General features: G+C 42.0%; 2 protein-coding genes across 6 annotated transcripts in view; one reads left to right on the top strand and one right to left on the bottom strand.

The window, feature by feature from the left end:
* HMG20A (high mobility group 20A) overlaps positions 1-15,458 on the bottom strand; it is a 177,684-nt gene extending 162,226 nt beyond the window's left edge. For 2 of the 4 annotated variants that reach the window (XM_068204403.1, XM_068204404.1), the window contains exon 1: positions 15,311-15,458. The gene's annotated coding sequence lies outside the window, so the exon portion shown is untranslated. Of the gene's footprint in view, positions 1-15,188; positions 15,210-15,310 lie in introns of those variants that run through there. The other 2 variants (XM_068204402.1, XM_068204405.1) reach the window with 2 other exon arrangements.
* A 371-nt stretch (positions 15,459-15,829) lies between these two features.
* PEAK1 (pseudopodium enriched atypical kinase 1) overlaps positions 15,830-22,693 on the top strand; it is a 112,145-nt gene continuing 105,281 nt past the window's right edge. For both annotated transcript variants that reach the window (XM_068204408.1, XM_068204410.1), the window contains exon 1: positions 15,830-15,996. The gene's annotated coding sequence lies outside the window, so the exon portion shown is untranslated. The remainder of the gene's footprint in view (positions 15,997-22,693) is intronic.

The raw sequence follows: 22,693 nt of genomic DNA on the forward strand, positions 1-22,693 counted from the left end.
AAAGCAGCTTTTAGATCACTTCAGGGAAAATGAAAGCCCACAATGAGAAAAATAATTGTGCTATAGATCCCTGGATAGCTTAAACCAGTAACTGTGGTTACCTCTGGTATCCAGAGGGAAGGCTTTGCTATCTAGCCCTTCACTGCAGGTATTACACACCTATGATTAGGATAGTCCATTTTATTCTGAATTAACTTTGTTCACAATAGCATCAATTGCCATTTAAACTAATACCATTAACAAATACAATTCTGCAAAATTAATATCTCGTGTTACAGATCTCACATAAGAAAAGAGAAACCATTCAGATCACAAAAAATAAGTCTCAAAATAAATCTTTAGAATTTTTCATTTTCATTAATCACTCTACCTAAAGTAAGCCCAATAGATAACTACCAGGGATGGGAGTGGGTTTTGTAATCTGCCTATAAAAATGTCTTCTGGATTTCCAGAAGAAATACCGGCAATTTAGTCTACTTCTTCACCTGCTGTGCCACTTGAAAATTCCTCTGGGAGCTGAGGACAAAGTTTTCACATTTTTCACAGGACAAAGTTTTCCAACAGCTCCTTTCCCGTTAAGGAGGTACAGGGGGTACCCCATAATACCCCACAAGCAGCAGCTGCAGAGCATCACAAACGGCACCCAGAGCACAGACCCTTCCCAAAGGCCAGCAGCCATAAATCAGCCAGCCCTTCCCAGAGCCCTGCCTTCCCCAGCAGTGAGCAGAGGTTACTTCCTTCAGAACTGGAGCTCCATTCCTCTGACCATTTATGTCTGGAAGACTCAATCACTCACTGTTTGTGCAATGCAAACATAAAAGTGCCATAAGCAAAGCAGTTTATTAAAAAATGTAAATGAACAGACTGAAGTTTTTCGTGGTGTTTACCCAGTTCAAACATTTACCAGCATCACACCAGTGAAACAAGAAACAGTATTAATTAATGCTTGAGGAATACTTCGATTTAAAATGCCAAACAAGTATTCTGAACTAGAGATAACTCAATGTCAAGGAATCCTGATTGGGATTGGCCAGTGAAATGCAAAGTCACATATTTGAAAATAAAATCATTGAAGACTGCATATACCTGATGAGATGGGAAAGTAGTTTTAAAGCTATTTTAGCATTTCTCTTCCTCCAAGCTTTATTCATCACAAAAGTTGCACGTACAGGAGTAGAACATATTCTCCAAGCTCACTTATATTCTGCAAGAGGAAGCTCTGGCTGCTGCCACAGAGGAATACAGATTGGAATTTTTCATGCACATACCCACCAAAACAAGTCATTACGGCCACTTTACAGAATATGGGGTCGAATACTTTGGATGTGAGAATATACTGAGAAAGAGATTGAGTATATACTTAAAAGAATGACTCACCACAGGCATCATGACCCAACACAAAAGCATCTACTCTGACCTCAAAAGCCACAAAGACAGCATGGAATTGGATATTTTAAATGCACTGATATGGGTACAGGGACAAAGGTTAGAGGAAGTGAAGTGTGGGAAGAGTCAGTGATTCTCACACAAAACAAGCAACTCATTCTGCCTGTTTTCAGAGAAGATTCATCTTTAGAAAAAAACATGACATATCAGCTTCCATACATTTTTGTTCTTATTTTCTTGCTGTTGCCATATAACAAAACAAGTATGGCATTTCATTCCAACATAAAACAAGTGAGTTTGAACCCTCAAGCCCATCATGTAGAAGAAATTACAATTTTTTTATAGCCTTAGTTGTGCAAAATAACAGGCATTTAAATCTGAACAACAGAACTGCTATTAGCAAATACCTTCTAATAGCAAGAATAGTGAAGAACTGGGTTGGGCCATTTGTTTCTAATCTGGCCTTAAAACTCTCTGGGAATAGTTTAATATCTATCAGAAATTAATGTTTGGAGGGAGATTGCATGAAGTGAACCAAAATCTTTTTTCAGCCAAGGTTCTTCTTGCAGTCCCACATGGTACCATTGGTATCACAGGATAAAAACTGTAAAGGCCTTGGAAACACAGTGATGGAAAAACTAATAAGGAAAGTCAGCACAAAGGAACAGACAAGAGGTTCATGTAAGCATCAATACATCCGTGGACACTGCTTGCAAAACCTTGTCTGAATTCCTGAAAAGAAAAGGAACAGAAAAGACAGTCCAGTCCTGCCAAAGCATCCTCTCCAGGAACAGCAATCAGCTTCTCTGACCACTGCTAACAAGATTTGAAAGCTGTCTGAGTTCACAGACAAAATGTGCTACAATGGATGAGAGGAAAAGACTACACCAATAAAAAAAACTCAGGAAAATTTAGAAAGACAAACTTTGTGCTCTAAACTAGGCACAGACCAGGATACCCCTTCTCTGTACCAAAGGGAGAGCTCACAGAAATTTTAACATCATACAAAACCCAGGTACTTCCATGGCTCCATAAAAGAAATAATTTAAATCAACAGCAGAATGTAGGTAAGTTAGACTAAAACTTTCCCTATACTCATCTTCATCCAAAAGCAAGAGGCAAAGACAATATTTAGCATCATGAATGGAAAACAAGGGAAAAAACCAACAAAAGCATAAAGCCACTGGAGTGGTGTGACTGTTCTCCAGTGTTAAGCAATACATAAGAGATCCAGAGATGCATGGGAGGGATGGGAATACGCAGGCAGGCAGAGGGCACGTTTTTGGAACACCTGTACCATATGTAATGAAAATAGTTCATTTTGGAGCTGAAGTAGGATTGAGAAAAAAGCATCCATGCCAGCAATGTGCCTAAATATCCTAGGCTGAGTGCTTGGAACAGCAGCTAAACATTTGCAATATTGCACCTGATCCTTAGACCGTCTCCAGTAGCCCAAAGAAACTGCTCTGAGGGCAGTGGTGAACTTCCTCCTGCAGCCTCTTCTTTGTGCATCTCCTGTCATATCACAGGCAAGAAGGCAAACGAGGCGAGGGAAAAACCATAAGAGCAGAGTATCACTGTCTAGAGCTTGGAGCCAAAGAGCAAAGAACCTGGGAAAAGCAGTCCAAGACTTAATCTGCTTTTCCAACTTCCCTCTTCCACAGCTGCTCCTCATATGCTGGAAACAAGAAACTGCAGGTGGGAAACATGCACAAGCTTTGAAAAATAGAGTTGATCAAAGCACTCAATAAATTTAGCCCGAGAAGAGAATGTAAATCTTTTCAAACAGGTTGATGACTGAACAGACACGAGGATGGAGGTCTCACACAACACAATGTCTTCAAGCACTTGCACTTGGAAAGATTCCTAATTTATGTTTAGTTACAAGTGTTCTGAAAGATATCTGGCATTCAGGTTTGAGTATTTACCATATTTAGCAAACAGCAGATTTATACTGCTTTTACATTTCTTTTGCATGATTTCATTTCTATATATACTTGTTAAGTAAATATGGTTCCTCTGAGCTAAAGCAGAAATATTATCCCAATACCCTTATATATGGTTAGAGAGGCACAGCTGGTTTAAAGGTTATAAAGGAAATCTCCCAAAGCTAAGAATACGACCAAACTTCAGAAACAAACTCTGAAGCACTACCAATTTAACCTTTATTTTGGACATCTCAACTAATTGTTAGTCTTTGCTTGGTTTCTGAGATCTCAAGTTGCGCTGAGACTCCGACCTGAATACACATCACGCAATTCTTACTGCAAAGAGAAATAAGAACTGAAGTCTTTGTGATCCTTGCAAAAGGTCAGCAACACTCTGGTTTACACAGCATGAAACAGTGGAAAAGTGGAAAAACATTTATATTTTCAAAAGGGCTACGATATGAATTTCACCTCAGTATAATATCATAACCTGAAGTTCATTGCCTTGAGCAGAACAGACAAAGCCAACTGGTGGAAAACAAGAGTTCAGGCACTACTGTCTTTTTGGATTTGTGGAGCCTAAACATTTTACAACAGAAGTGCAAGAACAGAAAAATTACATTCTTTGATTACCTTTTGCACTCTGTTAGAAGTAAGCACGCAGATTAGCTGAGGATCAAATACCACATTTAATCCCCAAATTCAGCTCAAGAGCTTTCAAGTTAGACAACTGCCTTCTCAGTCACCAGCACTCCCTTTTCATTTAAAAAGACTCCTCTGAAAAACCACTCATTTATGTTTTGCTCCTCCCTACATCTCCCAAAACCAACGCAAAAAGCGTAATACTGCTTTTTAAACATATTTTTAAAAGTAAAAAGTCTTCAGATTTTATGAAAACTTCAATCATATTTGAGCTTATAGATGTCCCAAGATAAAACATTTATTACAGTAATGGAAGCTTGTTTTTCCTGGTCTTTAACAGTCTCCCAGAACAGCAAATTCCCACCCTGGAACTGTTTCCTGACCTCTAGAAAGGGTCATCTATGTATAATACCAGACAAAATATGGCCACAGCATTCCAAAGCTCAATGGTAAGATCACCAAAAAGAATTCAGGAGGTTCAGTTCACATCTCAACTGAACTTTGTTCTTCATGACTGAACACACACTCAGAAGGAAGCGTTAGGTTTGAGTGAAACCTTACCTGGCTGCTGTAAGCAGCACACGCTGATCCTTCAGCAATGAGGACATCCCCAAAACGCAGGTCACCAGTCCCACTGCTGCCTGATCAGCAACAGCAATGAGGAAATCTCAGAGCAGGTTGCACTATGTAAATAAAGAATCCTGGCAGAAGATACTGCACCAGTCTCTACTTAACACCTCCCATCCACAGCACAGCAAGCCCAGGTCTTGGAGTTTAGCATGTAGGAAACAAGCAGTTTATTATTTGAAATTGTGCCAAGTAACCAAGCTGAATAGGTTGACATTTCAGTTTGTAAAAATTGTGGGTTTTGACAATTGAAGTGTATTTCATTTACAGCTAACAGTTCAATTAACAAGAAGCAAAAACATTCATTCACTTCACAATGAAATTTTCTTCTACTCCAGTATCCATGTTTTAATCAGCACAAACTAATTTGTATTCCTATTTAAAATGCCCTTCTCAATAACACTTGCTGACATCACCCAATAGTTACACATTTTATACATAAATATTTCCTAAGTATACAAAAAAATTTCTGAAGATTCCAACTAGTTTTTCTGATTAAGATCCACCCAGCCAAGCACATGCCCAGTCGCCATAGTTTCTTTGTCAGCTGCCCCTGCCCAGCTGAAGGGGAAAAAAAGGAAACAGTGTGAGAAAGATCCACATTTTCTGCTGCACTGAATTAAACCTACTCCCAGAAATCAAGAAATACATCTCTTGAATCATTCATATGTAATGATTCCAAGTTCAGACTATAAGTGGCTTCTAGAGGTTATTTGGTCCCAACACTGACTCAAAACTAAGGTGAAGGTCATCTTTATGGCAGACACCACGTTACACTGTCTGGCTCAAATCCTGATCAACACTGATTTCAATCATCAAATCCCCTCAACCGCCTTGGTATTTTGCTAGGGAGGTTACTAAGAGCTGAAGAAATAAGCACTGCTTATTCTCAGGACACAGACAGAGATGTATGGAAGACAGGACAAAAGCAGCTGAAAAAGCCCTTACAGTGGCCATAGGAACAGAAGTGTATCAGATAAGACCTCCTTCAGTCCTGACGAAGCTGGAGGGACAGGAGAATAAAAGAACACCAGAACAGAAAGAAAGTTTTCATTTTATTCATCTATTAACCAGAAAATCATCAAGAACAACCTAAGCAAGGAATCCAGGCTCTTCTCTCCTGTTAGTGAAGCTAGAGCTGGACTTCCAATGCTGACCCTAATCAAAGACCCCTTCAGCCTTTGAATTAAGCTCAAGTTTACTCTCAACTCTGAGTACAATAAGCAGTATTTACCCCTCAGACCATTTCAACAAACTGTAAAAAACAATGACGAGCTCCATTTCCAAGAGAAGTCTCACGTTAGGCTCACTTCACAGAACCCAACTTCCAGAGAGTTCAAGTAGGTTTAATTCAGTAGAAGATTTAAGCAGGTTCTTTTTCTTTTCTTCAAATGGAGAGCTTAGCTCAGGGCTGCTGTGTTTGCCACTCCACTAACTAGTTCACTTGTTCAATCTGTCCTTCAAGTGGAAGGCACAGCAAAATGAGCTGCACGCACTTTCACAAGATTATAGGGACAGACGACTGAGGGACCAAGAAGATAATGTAACATCAAGCCCTTCATCGCCTATGAGCAAAGGAAGTTTTCATTTCTAGCCTGACAGAGGATATATTGTTATCTGCATTACAAAAGGGCTTTAGATCTTAAAAGAAATAGCCAGCACCATATGAAAAATTGAAGAGACATTCCGTGCCAAAGCTGGATTATGAATCACCAACTAACACTCCTGCCACCAGCAGCATGAAACCATCTCTGCAGTGATACTCAAGGCCTGCCTGAATAACTGCTGCAGTAGTTAACACACTTGCAACCCCCCTTCTACATTCAACATCCAAAAAGCAACTTATTTGTCAACTGTTTCACTGATTTGACATTTCTCTATTCTTTCAATAAATTGCTATTCTAATTCTTGTCTGGTTTGTCGATGCTGTCGTGCTTCTTTGCATTTCATTTACCTTTTAAATGCTAAATTATTTAGCAGTCTCAAGTCACAGCAAATGCCAGGAAACTCCTTTATCTGATCTGCAAAACCCCCAATTGCTCAAATTTCTGTATTTTTAATTACAATGGTATACAAATACATCCACAGAACTGAGATGCTACAAAGCAGTTCAGAAGCAGAGACACTCAAGTCTCAGAACTACAGATATGACAGACACATTTTCTATTACAGACTGACAACTGATTTGAGTAAAATTTATCTACAGATAGGAAAAGGACAGACCTTTTCTAGGTTAACTTTCAGGGAATGTGTTGCTGCACTACTACAATCCTGACTCTCACCACTTGCCCAGTCTTCTACTGATCGATCTACATTCGCACAAGCTGGAAGGAAAACACCCAACTATGCACCAGTTAGAGACCAGCAGGTCCCTGCATTTATATAGCATCACTCAAATGTCTCCACAAAAAGTCAATCACAGACACTGAGCTGACAGGCATTACTGATCTCAGACTTGTGAATAAAGAATTGTCTCAATAAAGAAATTGTATCAATAAAGAAAATTAACTCTTCTCATGTAATTCCCAGAAGTCTATAATATAAAGACACTAAGATAAAAGCTGAAGGCTATCTTTTTTTAAAAAGTATCCAGCCTTTAGTATGCATTTGAAATCTGTCTTCCCACTCTTCCTCACTATAAAAATGTAAACCCTTTGTATGTGGTTATTTGAATATAGTACTTTTCCATGTAACAGCAATGTAAGAACAAAAACTTGAAGAACGTGCTGAAAAGTTCCTTGTGATCAGTTTTCTGCATGCTTGCAAACCCTCGCTGATAAATGTCTGTTCTGTAATTCCCTTGAGAAATACTCTGTTGAAATGACTTTGGGACAGAATGCATGTTTTTACAAGTGGCAATAAAATTATATAAATAACTTGCCTAAAAAAATCCAAACACGTAAAGTGTATTTCTATAGAGAAAATTGAAGTAAGCCATCTGTAACAGAGTTCACAGTTTTTCATACTTGCAATGAACTTTAAGTTTTTTAAGGTTAAAATAATATTAACAGAAAAGATTTCTCAAGTAAGAAAACAATCTTTGATATTTGGAAAATTTTCACATCACTACACATTCAAAACAATTCATATTAAGTCTCACAGTCTAAATTTAATTTGCAGTTAATAATGCTATAGGCTTTTATATCCAAATGTAAACAGAAGAGCAATCAAATCTTATGTCAAGACAAAGACCACTTGGGTTAGTTTAATACAAATACCTGCAAAGTTTTTATACTTTCCAAAAATTTCCTGGGCTAGAATTAAAAAAGCTTATTTCCTTATAAAAAAAGCTGCAGTACAGCCACAGGAACAGGCCAGAAGGGATGACTGTGATTATTGTGACCCATTTAACACCAGGCACTACCCTCTGCTAAAAACCAAAAATATAGAGAAATTCAAACCTTCAACATGGTTACCCAGTCTTGTTTTAAAGTACAAAGCATCACTACAGCAGCTGTCCCATGTGGCACTTACGCACATAGTAAATTTGTACAACTTCTTACTGCAGCTGTCATATAGATTTTGTTATGATTTCACAAGTTACACCCTATAAGCTAAGAGCCTGTATCAATAAACTCTGATTAAGTTGTTATTTGATAAATGTATCATTTCAAGAAGTTAAACAAAGCTGCACCTGCCTGTATTTTTAGGAATTAAAATATGCCTTAAACTCATGTTCAAACTGATCTTTTTCCAGTGTGCTAGCAACCCTTTCTGAATTCCAAGTGCCAGTGCCAGCAGGAGACACATCTTATACCTTGCCTGTTAAGATTCTTCTGTACTCTTATTTATACCTAAGGCTTAGCTGCTCAAGCTTCACTAAATGCTAATGTTCCCAAGCTGGATTATCCTGTCACCTCCAACACCTCTTCATGTCAATGCTTCCAAGGAGGCTTTCCCAGCTCACACCCGTCTGGAGCTATGCTTGTTTTAATGGGACCAAATATCAAGTCTGGTTTGCTTGAGTACGTCTTTAAAAACAGAAAACTGAACCAGGTTACTCAACCACAACTACTGAAAAAGCACTTGTCACATTACCTCTCCACAAATAACCCAGAAGTTTTAAATTGACGGCATTTTGCTCAAAACCATCGAATTTCAGCAAGCAGTATGAATCATGCACTATCTGTTACTTGAAATTGACATTTAAAAAGCAGGGATCAAACTAATATGATTCAGAAGCTTTTCTCTCACTTACTTTTTCCTACATTTGGAGCTTTAAGAAAAAAAATATTTGCGCTTCTACATTACAAGTACATGTTTGGTGTTAGTGAACAATTTACAGAATCCTGATGATGCCACACGATTTATACACTGCTATCAACTGACATAGAATGGGAAACTGGCAAAATACTGGTGGCCTAAGTTGGAAGAAGCCTGAAAATTGTATTTCTCTAATGCTCAAGCTTTGCATATTTTGATACAACCTAGATTTTGATAGCTTACAAAGTAATAACTTGCTGCTGCAAAGAGGAAGGTCTTGCCCTCTCCCCCTTTTCTCAGCTGGTTACAGCTTATTGGACATTTTACAGAGGTACTTAACTCCCTAACTCTTCCCTTTGGGAGAATCCCAGGAAAGTGAGGAGGCTCAGTATCTCCAACTAGACACAGCTGAAAGGAAGGGCTCAAAGAAATACCAGAACTAATTAAAAAAGAATGTGTATGGGAACTCACACTGTCATGCATGGTAAAGTCATACTAAGCTTTAAGAGCATCTCCAAATCACTCAAGATAACCTTTTGGATTCGTTCTGCCAGCAGTGGGCTGTAGTTTTCACAAGATACCAAGAGAAGCATCCAGAAAGGTCCTCTGCCTGCATGAAGAAAAGCCAGGTGCTGGAAGGTGCAGACACCAGCTGTCCACTGCCTAAGGCTACAGTTTCACTGCAGCCTAAGCCTGTTGAGCTACCAACTACTCCTAGAGCATCATCTTTCAGCCTGGCACCTGTTCCCTGGACAAATCACATGGTGGTTCAGCATGCTGAAGAAACAGAAGAGCATTTAGTTCATTTACCAAATTAGTTTATGCCAAATGAAAGGGTGAAATGGCTCAGCAAAGGATCCAACAAGCAGCTGGCAGAAGAAAAAAGGATGTGAGTAACACAGCCAGGAGTTAGTGATGTACATTGCTATAACTCCACAGGCTGCGATTCAACTCTCACTAAAATTCTATTGTTGCCAGAAACGAAGAACATTTGAAGCTATTCCAGTAACAGAGGGCCCCAAAATAGTCTTAAGTGGGACAAAATATGATTACCAGAAAAAAAAAAAAGGATTATATCATAAACTGACACGACTTTTTTTCTCCCCTTTCCAATTTAAAGCAAAACATTTATTCTCCTGATGAAAGATGAGATTCTTCCCCATACGTCTGGAAAAGGAACTTCAATTCTACAATTCTGATTAATTTCTTCTTATTATTTATTATACTGGCCTGTCATATCTTACATGAATTGCAGCAATTTCTTATCTTAAGCTCAACAAAGAGTAGTTGGAGTCTATTCTGTCATGTTTCCCACATATTGAAACAGTGAGGATTTAGTCAAATATTGGTTCTCTCAACCTCATTTCAGCAGCAGCATGAGTCATGTGCAACAGCAGCTACAACATAATGCAGTAAATGCACCCGGAGCCAGCACTCTGCTCCAAAAGATTTTAGTAGGTTTCCTATGATAGTTACTGACTAGATGTCAGGGCTGAGAAAAAATGCATTCCAATATGCCTATATTTCAGGACTTCTGGAGACGCTGAAGATTTCCTCCTCTGCTCTAGAAATCCCACAGAATTTGTGATTATTGAGATATTCCAACATGATGCTGGTATATTTGAAGAGATGGTAGCTTTAAATGGAATATCCTACTTCAGTAAGACTTACTTTTTTATCTTTTAGGTATCAGAAGGCATCTTTGTCAATGTCCTGTATAAGTGAAAATTCAAACAAGGCAGACTATTTTTAAAGTAAGATGGGGAAAACTGGGGCATAAGAGCAGCACTGTACCCAGGGTAGAATGAAAGTAAGGAAACAACACCCCTAAAACTACAAACTACAAAGCTTGTAGTCCAAGCTTTCTTCCCTTACCTCCCTGTGCCACTATCCTGCACTGGGAACACCCTCCTCGCTCCCCCGTTTTCCTGGCAGAAATGCAATGTTAGCACAGTCCAGATTTGAAAGTGTGAGAGAAGATTCACAGTTTACTTTTTCCAGTACTTTGCTCTGTGTTGATCTGTTTTCTCTCCTGTATAGTCTCATACTATTACCAGAACTTGTTTTGCCACAGCTCTCTCTCCACTGCTTTCCCAACTATGGAGACTGACACATTCCATATATTGTTAGGCACAGCACATCTTCAATACTGGTATGGGACACTCATTCTGTTACATCAGATATCCAGCCTTTGATGAACATATAATTATGGCCCAGACATCAGTCTGAAATGACTTAGCCTATTCTTACACGAAGTCCATTCTCTCAAAATCTCTTCCATTTCCATTACTAAATGTTTTGTCAATTAATTCACAGAAAACCCACCAATTCATGCCACAACACTTACGTGAAATAAAAGGAACTATAGAACAGAGGCAGCCAAGTCAGACCTGCTTTAACCACTATTTGGTTAAGACTGAGAACCCCTCCAAAAAAAACCTGGCAAGTTCTACAGATGACATTTTGAAGGGCAGTTGAAAACTGTTGAATTTCTTTTGGCTGTAAACAATCCCTCAGCCACCACCATATAATTAAAGCTATGAACTCATCATCTTTCCATATTTGAATACAATAATAAAACAAAAGTAGAATTTTCCCCTGTTAATTCACTAAATTGCTGAGAAATCCTCTGTGCTTTGCACTTGTTAGGGGAAGAAAAAAAAATGGAAAAAAGGATCCAGAAATAAATCCTGTCAGTCTTAAGCCTCTTGAAGTCAACTAATAACCAAGACTTTGACTACCCTCATTCTCTTACGCACTTCACCCATTTTCATTGTCAGCAAGAAAGCCTTCTACCACTCAATCTTGTGACTAAACTATCCTTTGTCATTTTCATGCTATCCCAGTATCCTGAACAGCAGGCTAAGGGTGCCCACTGCTCACCTCATTACTTATCCCAGGCATGATGCACAAAAGGCATGTTGCAGTGTCTTAAATTTACATTCCCTTTTACATGAAGAGACAGTACAGACAATCCAAGACATAAGAATTTCAGAAACAGTGATATATAAGGTTTATTTTGGAATTCACTGTATGCCAGGAAAGATGTATGGTCCAAAAGACTGAAATCAGTCAGCCAAAGTCAGCTCTTGCCACAGACTCCTGCAAAACAGTGCAGGATTACTTGTTTCTAGGATTAAAATCATTAATGAAGGCAACACAGCACAGGCTCCAAAACACTCTAGCCAATAATGTTCCTAATGTTTCTGAAAGACAGGTTTTTTTCCAAGTACATCAAGACTTGCAAAAGTAAGGTCAAGGAACAAGGAAGATTTCCTAATAAATTTAGAACCTGGAAGAAATTCAGGTATTCCACAGTTAAGTGGTTTTGTTTCCCTGTAACCAGAATGAAGATTTCTCACAAATAAACACATTCAAAAGTAGGTGTAGCTGCAATTCATCAAAAGCTGTCCTTGTCAAACTGGTACCAAGCAGACCTTCAGAAATCAAATGTCAGTATCAGCTTTGCCCCTAACAGCTATGAACAATGCAAGTTATTCCTTTAACAAGAATTAGTCATCTGTGGGATTAATGTGCATACAAATAGCATTACCATATACATCCCAACAATCCCATTATGCGAGAGATTAAAACAGACTAGTCTGGTAATGAAATTCTTGTCACCAGACCCGTCCCTCTGGCAGTAACACCAGCTGTGCAGGAGGCACAAACCCAGATCTGGCTGGCTTGCCCTCAGAATTGAAGGTCCAGTACCAGAATACAGGTTTGCATCACAGAATAGAGAACATGCAGATTTGGAAGGGACCCACAAGGACCATCGAGCCCAACTCCCAGTAAAAACTAACAGCTGCCATCAGAGCCAACAGCTGTGCTGCTGATGCCACTGGACATGAAGGAGCCACTCCTGGAGTCAGACAACACAATACGGCCAACATTGCACATCCTGCCATGGAGCCTGACCTGCATCAGTAAAGCTTTAGCTACCACTTGACTGTGTATTTCAAATAGCCATCAACTAGCCTTACCTGCTTTCATAAACCAATCCTCTGAAAAAAAGTGGCTTCTGAAAACAAACTACACTTAGTAATTCCTACCTCATGAACACTTAGTGCTGAAGTGTGTTTATTGATCACTTTTCTTGTCTTAAAAGAGCAGAAGTTTAACAGCTCCCATGAACATAAGAAACATTTCCCCTCTCTTTCTAAGGGGAATCATGGAAGTAAAAAAACAAAAAAGCTAGAAGGAATGCAGAGAGCAACTTCATTTTGGGACTCCCAAGCCACTCACATTATAGATTGAAACAGCATTTTATTAAAGGTACAACTGGAAAAAAAAACAAACAGACAACCTTTCTGTATTCATCTACTGTACCCAAAATTGTAAAGGTCTGTTCCTTTGAGTCACCCATCCCTCCCACAGATCACTATCAAGAGTGTCTCTATTATTTTATTCCCTAACAAGTCCTCACAGCACATGCCACAACACTCAAAAACACCAAGCACAGCTCTGTGTGCACTGCAGCAATGGTGAGCAGCAATACTTCAGTTTTTCACCCACAGCCTAGAGAGGGCAGGAAGGTGAAACAGCAAGAATTCAGAAACTTGTATGAGCCTGTAAGCTTGAGAAAAATCCCATTGAATAACTGGTCCTAAAACAGTTTATTTCTTCCAATTTAGCCAAGGAGAAGCAATTGGCATGGAAGGCTGAGCTGCTGTGGCAGGTGAGGAGACACACCTTGCTAATGGGACACTGGATACTGAGTGACTCTTTATTTAACCTCACTGGGAACAGACACTAACAAAGGTTACAAAGTCAACACCACCACAGCAGTGCACAACGTTCTCCATTCCTGTGCTCTGGTATTTAGAGTAACATCGTGATGTCCTACAAGCAAAAGCACAGCTCACAGGCAGTGCTGGCACCCAGCAATGCAGAGGCACGGGGAGATCAGCTCCTCTCCTCAGCTCTGGGGGCAGCCCTGGCCAGCCATACACTGCAAGCCTGAGCTGGGCCAGGGAAGATCCCCTGCAAGAGCAGAAGGTGGAAAACAGTGAGAATCTCTCTCCTTGTGGCTGCTTTATTGCAGAGCACCAGAAATTGTTATAGTCACCTTCTAACAGTCAGGTACACACAGGAGCTGGACCCAAGCCTCACGTACTAGAGGAACACAATTCTCTGCTCCCTTTTCTGAGCCATGAAAGGTTAGCACCACGCACCCTCTGTGTGCCCCAACACGGACAACCAGAGGAACAGAAAATCCACTTATAACCAAGACAGTGTGGTCAGATCACACAACCTCTCATTTTTCTGTTTTGAAAACTGCTGGGATCCTGTATGAAAGTTATCTTAGGATTTTAAAGACTGATCCAAATACTCTGTTTTGGACACCATTTCTAAGGCAAACTTCTCAAGTTCTATTTCAATACATGCCAGATTTCTAAGTACAGAAAAAAAATTATCAGTTTCCCCCAATTTCCTGAGCTCTGAAGTTATAGTATTTTCCACCAAGTGATACAGTTCTAGAAATACTGAATATCTCATCCCTTCTAACAGACATAAGACACAGGTGTGAAGAAAGCCAAGAGAAGGTAAAAAAGCATTTCACTACTATTTTACTATCTTCAAATAGGTTGTGCCCCTGCACGTGTGGCCAGGATTAAAAAAGAAAACCTATGAAAAATAAAGTCTTTGTTTTCAGCAGCAGTTTATGTTTACAGCCTTTAGAAGTTAAGAATAATCACTTCAGAACAACATACATGTGCTATAAAAGTGGTCAAGGGGGTCATATGCAAGGCAAATCAAAAATCTACATTTTTTGCAGCTTTATGAAATAATGTCTTAAAATACTGTCTATTTCACTTTTGTCTTGTCCTTTCTCAATTTCTATGTCTGAGTATGTTTTATAATGTATATACAGGAACAGTGCTACGTGCAGATAACTGATGAATCAATAAATTTACATACATGAGAGATGCATGATAAAAAGTATTCTTTATTGACAGGAACGGGCAGCCAAAAAAGCTGAAGGGCGCTACTCTAGAGAGCAGGAGCTCTTGTACTGATATTTACCCTGCCCTTCCTCCTTTTCACTCTCGCGCTGGTTTTCCAGAGGACTGGAATGAATGGCGCCTCGCAAGGCACGTGGCCCCGGTGTCTTCAACCCCAGGGTGGGGGCTTCTTTTTACCACCTCGAAATAAGAGACTTAGCTCCCCAGGAACGGGGAACTGAGCGTGGAAACCTAGACAGAAGTATCAGAAAACCATGCTATAATAAACCACCTGCTTGACAAGGGAACGTTAAGTGGACCTACAGAAAGGACAAATAAATAGAACCAAGGAGCCATGAAATATCGCTTTGGGGCAACCGTGGAAAGATATATAACGGAGAACACCGAAAGCCAAGCACCTAGACCCTCATCCGGCTCTTCCCCCTCACCCCCCCGTGAGCTCCGGCGGCTCCCCCAGCCCCCCTCACGGCGGGCCGCGGCACCCGCAGCCGCCCTCCGACTCCTTGCCCGCCGCGGCCGAGGAGGGGCGGCGGGCCCGGGGCCGTCCCTACTGACCTGCCGGCGGCGGCTCTCGCGCAGGGCCGGGGTCGCTGGGGGCGGCCGCGTCCCCTCAGCCGGGTCCCCTCAGCCCGCGCAGCCGCACGGCCGCTTACAACCCCGCCTGCTCGGATCCCTCCGCTCCCGCCTCAGCGCGGCCCTCTCGCCTGCCCCAGAGGAGCCCCTCGGGAGAAGGCCCGGCCCGGCCCAGCCGAGAGCGCTCCCGGCTCGGCGCCCGCCGTTTCGCTCCCCTCAGCGGCCCAGCGCGGGGCTGGAGCTCAAACCACGCTGCGGGACTACTTCACCGCCGCAGGCGGAAGCACACCCTTTTCTGCACGCGCGCGCGCGAGCTGACGGCCCGTATTTAAAGGCCCGCGCGCGGTGCGCGCCGGGAATTGCAGTCTTCTCGCGGCCGTTCCCCTGGTCGCCCGAGCGCCTCGCCCCGCCCCGCGGTGGCGCCACGCCCCCTCGCCGCCGGCAGCCAGTGAGCGAGCGAGGGGCGGGGCTCCCCGCCGCGGTGCGCGCGCGGGGGGCGGCGCCCGGAGTTGGTCGCTGCGCGCGGGCGCGGCGGTCGCAGCCCCGTCCCGGGAGCCGCGTCCTCGCCGGGGCCCGGCGGGAACGGCAGCCCGAGCCCGCACGGAGCCTCCTGGGCGCAGCCGCCGCCTCCTCGCGGGAGGCGCCGCGGGGCCGGGAGCCCCTGCCAGGTGAGGGGCGGGAGGGGGGGGTGACGACCCCTCACGCCGTGAGGGGAGGCCGGGGGGCGGCGGCGGTCAGCGTTCCTCAGCGGGGCCGCGGGCGGGGGCACCGAGCGGGGCTCCGGCGAGGCGCAGCCGCCGCCTGCCCGTCAGTCCCTCCCCTCGGGTCCCCCGGCTCCCCTCGCCCCGCCGCGGTCCCGGTCGCAGCGGCGCCCGCAGAGCCCGCCTGGCGCCGGCAGCCGCGCCGGGGCCCCCACGGGGCCGTGCGGCGCCCTCGCCCCCGGTGGCGGCGCGGGGCCCCCGGGTGCTCGCCGGCAGCCCCGGGCGCTGCCCGAGCCCGCAGCGCGGCCGGGGGCGTGCGGCGCGATCCCGCGCCCGGCTGGGGAGCGCCTGCCGCCGCGCTGACACCTTCGAGGAATTTCCCGGGATAAAGCTGCTGTGGGTGCCGGGTGGATGCTGGTCCTGCCGGGGCTCTGTCCCTGCTCTGTTATTATTACGAATTACTGACTTGAAAGGCTTTACGTGTTAGCGTGTACGTGTGTAGCTGCATTCCATCCTCTCGGTCCTTTCTCTCGGAGGTTATTTTGGATTTGTATGTGGGTCGGTCTGTTTGCCAGTATTTATTGAGGGTGAAGTTGAGGCGGGGCTGGGAAAGCTGGGATTTGCGCTGGGACAGCAAGTGAAACGATGTGAATACTTTGCAGTTTGCTGTTAGTTGTGGAGCAGCTGATACCTGATGCAGAATGGCCAGGCTGCTCCAAGGTGAGCACAGGGGCAAGGGGGAATGTCGTCTGGTGGATCTCTGACTTCGAATTTAATAGGGGGTCCTTCTCAGGATCATAATTTCTGTTTACTTTAGGTCTTTGCCATTTACTTTTGTAGAGCTCATTCTTCTTTAATTGCTCCGTGCCTCCAAAGTTTTTCCCCTTACTCGCTGTGGCTTAAAGGCTGTCTAATGTCTGCTAAAACACTTTATTCCCAGATATTTACAGAAAAAATAACATACAGAGATATATGGGCAGGAAGGAAAGAACACACAGTTGTTTTAGGAACCAAGACTTTTTGGAATTCCAATAATTAGGTTCTATAGTTAGAAAGTTTACTTTAACTTGCTTAAAATTGCCAGCTGAACAACTACCTTTGTGACAAACTGGATGTACTTTCTTCTGTGTGACTTTTGCTTGACTTACAACCTCCTCTAGACAGTCTGAATCAAGGGGTGTAGCGAGAGCAGCAAATACTTGTGGAGATTGTACTTGGTTGTTTGGAATTGTTAGAGCTCTTAATCTAGTTTCATACTGGCTTAAAAGCTTGTGTCTGTAAAGTAGCTGAGTTGTTTTATCCAGATGTAGCATCTTCCTGGCAGTTACTCAGTGTGTTTTCAGGAGAACTTTGTTTTGTTCTCTAAAATACAGAACTATGCAAGAAGGAATTACCAGTTTTCCATGAGTAACTTTCCATGATTAATCTTATGTATTCATTTCCTGCTGGCTTTACCTTATTGCTAGAATATCCCATGTAGATAACTTCATTCACCCACTTCCTAAAATACCTTTTTGGACTGATCTCTTTGGCCTAACTACACCTTCCTCACCTGAACAGCAGTGGCAGGTGGGGTGTGATTCCTGAGCCTGGGCAGGAGGTGCCAGCTGCAGAACAAGGAGCCAGCAGACTTTGATGCTTGGCCTGCCTGCAGGTAGGCACTTTCACTCAGCTGCAGTTCATAATGGATGCAATGTTTGCATTTCCTCTGCTTTACAGCATACAGTTAGTTTGAAGGAACAGCATTTCTTACATATCTGCAAGTCTTATGGTTCTTTCAGTGAAAGAGAGCAAAGAGACAAAATACCATTTCAACTTCTTGGGTAATTTGTGTTTCTGACTTTTCAGCTCTTTAGAAAATCCATTTCCAGGTATGTTTACTAATACAGGTAATATTTCCTGTTTACTTTCCAAGTAAGGGAATTGGTTGGGATCAGTAACTTAAAGAAAAATAAAGGAGGGGGGATGCTATTTGGCTAAATGACTACTAAATGTTGACTAATTTTTTTTTTCCTAAACAGTATAGTAAAATATTATGATGACTATTATAATCTATTGATAACGGTCCTAGACATTGACAATTACTGTTAACCTTCTGTATCATGCTAGGAAAAATATGTATGTGGAAAGCCTGCTGTAAGTTAACAACTTGGAACATGTTTTCTCTACCTTGTTTCTGAATTGACACGCCTGTGTGTCTCCTTTCCTTTTCCCTTTTCCTGTTTAGTCTTTGCTCTTAGGCTCCCTTTTCCCTCCAGCTGCCCCTCATCCCGGTTTAGGATCACACTATCGCATCCCTGCTAATGGCACATGTTGTCTTTGCCCTTTGCTCTGAAGGGATAAGGGATCTGCAGCTTTCCTCATGTCACTGCTTCTCTTGTTCTGACTGCTCTCTGATGAGGTTGGGTTGGTTTCAGGCCGTGTTAATACTCTTTTTTTTCTTTTTTTTCTTTTTTTTTTTTCCTTTTCTCTCTTTTTTTCCTTTTTTTTTTTCCTTTTTTTTTCCTTTTTTTTTCCTTTTTTTCCTTTTTTTCCTTTTTTTCCTTTTTTTCCTTTTTTTCCTTTTTTTTTCTTTTTTTTTTCCTTTTTTTTCCTTTTTTTTTCCTTTTTTTTCCTTTTTTTTCCTTTTTTTTTCCTTTTTTTTTCCTTTTTTTCCTTTTTTTCCTTTTTTTCCTTTTTTTTCCTTTTTTTTCCTTTTTTTTCCTTTTTTTTCCTTTTTTTTCCTTTTTTTTTCCTTTTTTTTTCCTTTTTTTTCCTCTTTTTTTCCTCTTTTTTTCCTCTTTTTTTCTTCTTTTTTTCCCCCCTTCTTTTTTTCCCCCCTTCTTTTTTCCCCCCCTTCTTTTTTTCCCCCCTTCCTTTTTTCCCCCCTTCCTTTTTTCCCCCCTTCTTTTTCCCCCCCTTCTTTTTTCCCTTTTTCCTTCCTCTTTCTTTTTTCCTCTCTTTTTTCCTTTCTCTTTTCTCTTTTTCCTTCCCCTCTCTTTTTTCCCCTCTCTTTTTTCCCCTCTCTTTTTTCCCCTCTCTTTTTTCCCCTCTCTTTTTTCCCCTCTCTTTTTTCCCCTCTCTTTTTTCCCCTCTCTTTTTTCCCCTCTCTTTTTTCCCCTCTCTTTTTTCCCCTTTCTTTTTTCCCCTTTCTTTTTTCCCCTTTCTTTTTTCCCCTTTCTTTTTTCCCCTTTCTTTTTTCCCCTTTCTTTTTTCCCCTTTCTTTTTTCCCCTTTCTTTTTCCCCCTTCTTTCTTTTTTCCCCCTTCTTTCTTTTTTTCCCCCTTCTTTCTTTTTTTCCCCCTTCTTTCTTTTTTTCCCCCTTCTTTCTTTTTTTCCCCCTTCTTTCTTTTTTTCCCCCTTCTTTCTTTTTTTCCCCCTTCTTTCTTTTTTTCCCCCTTCTTTCTTTTTTTCCCCCTTCTTTCTTTTTTTCCCCCTTCTTTCTTTTTTTCCCCCTTCTTTCTTTTTTTCCCCCTTCTTTCTTTTTTTCCCCCTTCTTTCTTTTTTTCCCCCTTCTTTCTTTTTTTCCCCCTTCTTTCTTTTTTTCCCCTTCTTTCTTTTTCCCCCCTTCTTTCTTTTTCCCCCCTTCTTTCTTTTTCCCCCCTTCTTTCTTTTTCCCCCCTTCTTTCTTTTTCCCCCCTTCTTTCTTTTTCCCCCCTTCTTTCTTTTTCCCCCTTCTTTCTTTTTTTCCCCCTTCTTTCTTTTTTTCCCTCTTCTTTCTTTTCCCCCTTCTTTCTTTTTTCCCCAAGTGAGGCTATTGGCGCCTCTCCTGCCCAGCCCCGCAGCAGACAGCCCCGCGGGGTTGCCAGCCAGGCTCCGAGGTGAGGTGAGGTGAGGTGAGGTGAGGGCTGTCCCCTGGCAGCCCCGCACTGCTCCCACTTGCTGTGCTGTTGCAGGAATCCTGCCGAGCTGCTCCCTCCCGTGCAGGCGGTGTGTCACAGCTGACATTCGGGTACGGCAGGGCGCTGAAATGCAAATGCCTCGTCTCTGACGAGGAGATGGTGCCGCGCTGCTGGAAAGCACTGAGGAGGATGTGGAGTACCTGTGGCGTGAAAGGCGATTGTAAAGAAAACAACTGACATGGAAACTAAAAATGTCACTTCCTTATCTTTCTGCTATTAACACCTCCAGATGTTTTTAACCTACTCTGAGTACTAAAGTAATAATCTGTAGAACACGTTTTGGATCAGTAGTTGAAACAAAGTTGAGAGAGAGAGAATGTCAGTTTTTTTGTAGCCATATATAGAATTTAGTGGCTGTTAGTGGCAGCCAGAAATCACCAGTGAGGGAAATTCCACTCTCCGTGTATGTAAAGTACGGTGGATTTTGGAGATGTGTAGCCCCAGACCCACGGGAAAAGGCTTTGGGTTCCCCATGCTGATACCTGGAGGGATGGATGGAGCTCTGTGAGTGCATTACTTGTGACAGGCTGGTGCAGGGACCTTGTCTGCAGAGCCCTACTTGGCATTACCAGTCTTCCCACCTTGCTGTGCTCCCACACAGCTGCTGTGTGAGGAGCAGGAGTTGCACTGGGATTTACATTGGCCTAAGGCTGAAATTAACTTCCATTGTTTCCTATGGATCAGCACAATACTGCAGAATTTCCATTACCATACAGTTTTAAATCTGGAGTGGAAAAATACAGGCTGCAAACTGGAGTAAGAGTTGCTAGTTGACTTTCACTGCTTTAAAGCAGAGTAAAGTGGAACAAGTCAACAGTGTACACTGAGGAGAATGTTACTGCTTTAGAATTTCTACAACATCAGTGACAAAGATAAATGACTTGTTTTTACTTGGTAACAATTCTAACTAGTTGTCCAATATTTGAGCTGCAGTTTCCATAAATTGTGGTTTAGCGCTGTGGGTTCTGTGTTATCCAGATCAAAAGCAGAAATTATCAACTGTGTAAGAAATTTTCAGTTTTCCTTTTGCCCGAGATAGAAAAGTAGCCGAGTGACTCAAGCAATTTCTTTTCCCATATCTCTTTAAGTGGACTGAGTTGATTTGAGATTGCCTGATAGTGCAAAATGTGGATGGAGGAAAACTACACAGTGGGTGTAACTCTGAGGTCACCTTCTTTGAATTGAATTTCTTTTGGGACACATTCAGCTATTATAAAAGTTACCATGTTAGCTCACCAAGTTACAAAATGCTTTTACCACAAATGTTTGTGAGTTTCTCTGTTCAGATGACAACAAGAACAACAGGATTTCAGAACCCCTGGGATCCTCAGACACCATTTATTTCCTCCTAGTAATCACATATTGCTGTGCAGGATGAGGACAAACTCAGTTTTGAGCCATACCACTTAGAGAAGTGTTTTGTAATCAATCTGTAATAGATTTCCTTTTTCAAGTCTTTGATTGTGGGAAAATGGGGAGGGGGAAAGTATTTTATCTACATGAAGTGTAAAAAAATACAAATATTATCTGTGAAAGACATTTTAAAATCTTTCCATTTGTGGACTTTATCCCACATTTTCCTTAAGAGTAATATTTCAGTTAAAAAGCCTTATATGTGCCTAAATATAAATGCTGAAAAATGCTCAACTGTCTTAATGCAGTCACTGTTGACTGCAGGAGACATTTTTAGCAAAGTTTTTGAAATCACAGTAAACAAATGGATAAAAATCATGCCAGGCTGGAGACATTTTTAGCAAAGTTTTTGAAATCACAGTAAACAAATGGATAAAAATCATGCCAGGCTAAACATTGTAGGCTTCTAGCAATACTTGTTTTAGTAGCATCTTGTCTGAGATGCCAGTTCAGTGTGGTGCTAAAAAGTAAGATCACTGACTTGATAAAGTTAGTGCTATTTCAGAAAATACTGCTACTAGCACAGAAGTTGTCAAAGCAACATTATTGGTGTTCAAGCAGATTTGGGTTATTGTATTGTTGGCTACAGGTTCTGTAGGAAGCTGTTTAGTGTTCACAGTTTGACCTTCCATGTTTTTGTAAAACTGATCTCAATCCCAAAATGTTCCCTCTTGGATGCATGCCTGTATTTACACAGGCCTCTCTACAAAGCTCCCCAGAGGAGGAAGACAGTCTGTAATGCAGGAGATGTAAGTTCTGCATGTATATATTTATATCCAGTCTTCCAGCTCTGAGGGTCTTACTGTCAGAAAAGCCTTCAAACACATTTAAAAGACATTTAAATCTTACAGTATAAACATGAACAAATATAGACATCCTTCCACACTGACTCCATGTATATTCCCTCTTAGCATAAGTCTCTGTACATATCACAGATGCTCTTATTGTTGTCTCAGCTGCCAAATTTCCTCTTTGTGAGTATCATTGTTCTGCTTTTATACTTGCTGGTGTCCTTTTTGGGGGCTTGTGTGGTGCAGCAAGAAAAAGGAAGAACAGTGTTAAAAATACATAATCTTCCCCCCAAACTGGCCAGGAAATTCAGAAGCATTTGTGTGAAGGTAATAGAGACACTTCAAATTTCAGTGCCTCAGGAGCTGAAGCTGTCCTTAGGTAACTGTTAAGTCTTTTTGCACCTTTTTCTTCCCCTCAGTTCTGCCTTTCTCTCTACCTTGTTTTAGCCCCGAATAGCCTTGTGCAGAGTGCCCTCTGAGCTTGTTTGGCATCCTGTTAAAAATCACTGATTCCCTCTGTAAAGGCTCAGAATTATATCAGTATTGCTTTAATAAAGTTCGAAGTTTAATGCAAATATAT

Source organism: Anomalospiza imberbis, chromosome 13 (genome assembly GCF_031753505.1).
Source record: "Anomalospiza imberbis isolate Cuckoo-Finch-1a 21T00152 chromosome 13, ASM3175350v1, whole genome shotgun sequence".
In the NCBI taxonomy this organism is placed as follows: domain Eukaryota; kingdom Metazoa; phylum Chordata; class Aves; order Passeriformes; family Viduidae; genus Anomalospiza; species Anomalospiza imberbis.